General features: G+C 34.8%; 1 pseudogene; it reads right to left on the bottom strand.

The window, feature by feature from the left end:
- Positions 1-2983: 2983 nt before the first annotated feature.
- LOC102898371 lies at positions 2984-4276 on the bottom strand (annotated as a pseudogene).
- Between the last annotated feature and the right edge of the window lie 784 nt (positions 4277-5060).

Here is a 5060-nt window from a genome sequence, read left to right as displayed (position 1 = left end):
CTGTTCTCTTTTCTCCACATTCTCAACAACACTTGTTGTTTGTTGATTTATTAATAACAGCCACTCTAAATAGTGTGAGATGGTATCTCAATATGGTTTTGATTTGCATTTCCCTGATGATTAGTGATGTTAAGTATGTTTCTATATGCCCTTTGGCTGTCTGTATGTCTTCTTTAGGGAAATGGCTTGTCCTCATTTTTTGATCAAATTGTTTTTTTGTTTGTATGTTTTTTTATTATTGAGTTATATGAGTTTCTTATATATTTTGTATATCAACCTCTTATTGAATATATCATTAATAAAATATTGTCCCATATAATAGGTTGGCTTTTTGTTTTATTGAAGGTTTCCTTCATTGTGCAGAAGGTTTTAGTTTGATGTAGTCTCGTGTGTTTATTTTTGTTTTTGTTTCCATTATTTAAGGAGGCATATCCCAAAGGATATTACTTAGACTGATATTAAATAGTTTATTTTCTATGTTTCCTTCTAGGAATTTTATAGTTTCGGGTCTTACATTTAAATCTTTAACCCCTTTTTGAGTTTATTTTTTGTATATGGTATAAAAGAATGGTCCAGTTTCATTTTCTTTGCATGTATCTGTCCAGTTTTTTTCCCAAAATGATTATATATATATATATATATATATATATATAAAATAATACAAGAACTAATAAATGAATTCAGTAAAGTAGCAGGATGCAAAATTAACATACTAAAATCTGTCACGTTCCTATACACTAATGACAAACAATTAGAAGGAAAAATGAACAAAACAATCCCATTCACGATTGCATCAAAAAGAATAAAACATCTAGGAATAAACTTAACCAAGGAGGTGAAAGACCTGTACTCTGAAAACTATAAGACATTGAGGAAAGAAATTAAAGAGAACACGAATAAATGGAAGACTATATTGTACTCATAGATTGGAAAGATTAATATTATTAAACTAACCATTCTACCCAAAGCATTTTAAGGTTCAGTGCAATTCCTATCAAAATACCAATGTAATTCTCAGAACCAAAACAAATAATTCATATAGAATTTATATGGAACCACAAAAGACCATGAATAGTCAAAACAATCTTAAGAAAGAAGAACAAAGCTGGAGGTATCATGCTCCCTGATCTCAAACTATACTACAAAGCTATAATAATCAAAACAACATGTTACTGACACAAAAACAGATATGTAGATCAATGGAACAGAATAGAGAACCCAGAAATAAACTCTCACTTATATGGTAAACTAATCTATGACAAAGGAGGTAAAAATATACTCTGGAGTAATGACAGTCTCTTCAACAAGTGGTGCTGGGAAAACTGGACAGAATTGTATTCTTTTTAAAAAATTAATTTAATTTTTAAATTGAGGTATAATTGACATATAACATTAGTTTCAGGTGTACAACATAATGATTTGTTATTTATATACACTGTGAAATGATCACAATGTCTAGAAAAATTGTATTTTTATCCCAGTCCTGTCACTAACTGTTGACCTTGATAATATCACAGCCTCTCAAAATCTTTTCATCATGTGTAAAAATGTCAGTTTTATAATATTGATAATAATGCCTGTTTGATTATCTCATTATTTAGAAGATGATATGAGGTAATATATGCTCAAGAATAAGATAAATTTAAAGTGTGTAAAGTGCTTTATAAACTTAAGGACTAGGCAAATATAAATTCACACAATAATGTTGCCTGTGTACATGTCTTTCTTCCCACTGAGACAGTCAATTCTCTGAGGGTTGGGAACAAATATGCTTTCTTCACCACTGTATCCCTGGAAGTAGCATTATATGTTGTATGGTAGGTGATTATTCAATAAGTATTGAATGAATGATATACGTATGGATGCTTGAATGCAAGGGTGAAGGCGCAGCTTTAGAATGTACTATTTAGGAAGAAAGTAGGTACTTCAATTTCTGGCATCTTAGGCTCATGTGATCTAGACATCATAATGACAGCTAACACTTATTGTTCTCTAACTATAGACCAGGTACTTTTGTAAGTGCTTTACATGAATTGGGTCATATGATTTTCTTTTTTATGTAGAAAAGCAATTTATTCCATTATAAGCACTTACACAGTTAAGTATGGAGAGTAACAGGACTGCTGGTGAAATAGGTCACCCAAAATAAAGATGGTATCAAACTAGTGGTCAAGTACTAATTCCTAAAAGAAAGGAAAAGAAAAGAAAAGAAAACAACTATTATCCAAGATTAATTTAATTTTTAAAAACAAATATAATCTGTTGGTTCACTCTTTTCACCTTAATTGGACAGTCTCTCTGTGGTATAATTGTCAGGTAAAAACATAAATCTTTACAACTTGATGTTCTTTTAAAAAAACATTTCACAAAAAAGAAAAAAATAATAATAATATGAAAACAGCTCAAGAAATACACTAACAAGCAAAAATAGGTAAGGAAAAATGAACACGTAGTTTTGACTTAACACAAGAAACAGAAGAGACAAGTCTGCATCGGAAAATGTGCATCCTAGAAAGTCAGGTGTGAAGATTTTAGAGTAAGAATTTATATAACTTTAATCTCCCCTATTTCCTGAATGCTAATGACATCTTGCAGTACTTATACTTCATGGCTCAGACACCTATCTCACCTCCTTCTATTCTTTACTTCTAGTCTTTACTTAAATGAGTCTGTAAAACTTGGGGATATAGCATAAGAAGAAAAACAAAATAACCACACAGAATATTCTCCTTTCAGTGGCTACTTTAGATCTTTGTTACTAGAAATTTCCTGAGGAAAATTTAAATATGTCTGTGGCTTTCCTGGATCGAGTCCCCCAGTTAATAATTAGAAAACCCTATTAGTGTGACAAATAGCATTGTTAATGGTCTGTATCATAGAGGGATAGTTGAACAAAGTCTGTGTTTCAAAACCAGTGTTAAATCAATATCAGGATTGAGAAGAAAAATAGGGGTGTGTAAAATCACAAGAAGTGCAGACATATCTAAGACCTCTGCTCTTCTGAATCCATGCTTTCTTCAGGGTCTTTATCATAATAAATGTTTTCTGCCATTTGTCATGCTAGCATAATATTGTCTTCTGATACAGAACAGATCACTTAAGGTTCATTGAGATTCCAGGAGAAATCAGATATCTTGGCAGCGTGACCACCATGAATAAACAACTCTAGTGACCCACCTTTTGCATCTTCTGGAGATTGTTCTTTTCCAGTTTTACTTAAATCTCAGACAGTCAGTCTGTGATCAGTACCACCAGAAGCCAAAATATTCTCATTGTGAGGTGATCACTGCACCTGGAACAGTTCATCCTTCCTGATTCCTGATTCAAAGGAATGCAACTTAAGTTTCAGGTTTTTCAGATCCTATAAGACAGCAGTCTTATCAGCTGATCCTGTGGCAAGATTGAACTCACTATAAAGACTTCAGCAGTGTGAGCATCAACTGAGTGGCTTGGTTTGAAAGTATTGTTTGAATGAGTATCCCAGATCTTAAGTCTCTGATCATCAGTAACTGACCCAAACAGAGACTCATGGAACAGATGCCAGGAAATGTCTACTACTGCTCTATGCCCTGTAAAGATGGTCTTCAAATTCACAGCTTTTCCCTCTTTTGGAACAGCACCGATGTCCCATAGACAGATGGTGTGGTCATCTGAAGCACTAAGTAAGTGCATACTGAGATTTTCTTCCAAGAAAGCCCATAGCCTTCCTAATGATGTCCATGGAGATGCAAGCCTGGGTTGAACTCTCCAGAAAGATACAGTGTAGGAGGATGTTTTATATAGTCAAAAACAAGAATATTACTGGATGTTTTCTGCTACAATAATACAAGGGTTCTGGGGCATATAACGTGCCCTGTTTGCTTTTCCTTCATGGTTGGTTTTGATTTCTATTTCAGTCTTTCCACTACCAAGCCAAAACCTCCAAATTCTCCTTTCTCACTGTCATGTGTGAAGCATTAAACTGCGCATAATTGTTAGGGAGCTACACACTGGCTATCATGAAACGGTTTTGTTCATCCAGTGTGTGTGTCCCCAGAATAAGTCTATTAATGATGAAATATTTCCTTTCTGGTCAGGTTACTTCTGGAAGCCACTGTACAGTTAGGCTGGGCCACCCCAGATCATGGGTTATCACCAAATTTTAAAGAAAAGGGATGTTCTTTTACCATATTTTTTATTCTTCATTCATCACAATTTCTTCCACTGAGTCATAAAAGACTACTTCCTTGTCAGCTAAGGCCTGCAGACAAGCCAGAAGGATCCCAGGGTAGAGCATTATACGAGGATTGGGAAGGCTACAGACACTTGCTCTGAGGAGAAGGCCTCTATTCAGGTCATAAAATTTTCATAACCAAGCTACAAAGTCACATTCAACATCTTTTCAGCTCTCATCTGTATTGCAAAACTTAGAAACTGCATTTCCCACACTCCCTTGCCAGTGAAGTTCAGTTTTGAATTTCACCCATAAGAGGGACTTGTAGGAAACTCGGCAAACATGAAAGTAGACACCCCCATTGTTCCTCCTGGCATCATGTTTAGGTGTGTAGGCTTTGTCAAACAGAGACTTAAGTGGCTTCTGAGCATTCTTTTGTCGGAAACCAGCTGACCAAGTCAAACCAGGTACCTGAATGGGGGAGCGGGGACTGAGAAAAAAGAGAAGACAGACAGGGTGCAGGAGGGAGAACAGATCTCACAACTGTCTCTCCGAGTTTATTTCTTATGCTCCTTTTATACATAATTTGTTCAAGATAACATAATTAAAGTAACATCCTGAAGATCAAGGTACAATTTTCGACACTCCCTTTGACACTCCCTTCGACACTCCCTTTGACTATTCTTAATCTTCTTCCTGGAATTCCACAGAACCAGCCTTTTTCTTTTTTATGCAAGCAGGCCTCCCGAGATAATCCACTCTTTTGAATTTGGGGAGCTTTAGCTCCCTACAATTTACTAAACAATCAATTTAATACTCTCGTTTGGTCATCAGAGTAAGAACTAAATAGCGAAAAACAGGACTTAAAAATAGGACTAGTTTTTCCTCTTAAAAACTGTTATGTGCT

This window comes from Pteropus alecto, unplaced genomic scaffold (genome assembly GCF_000325575.1).
Source record: "Pteropus alecto unplaced genomic scaffold, ASM32557v1 scaffold390, whole genome shotgun sequence".
NCBI lineage: Eukaryota > Metazoa > Chordata > Mammalia > Chiroptera > Pteropodidae > Pteropus > Pteropus alecto.
The sequence above is the reverse complement of the archived record's forward strand: the minus strand, read 5'-3'. Positions and strand labels throughout refer to the sequence as shown.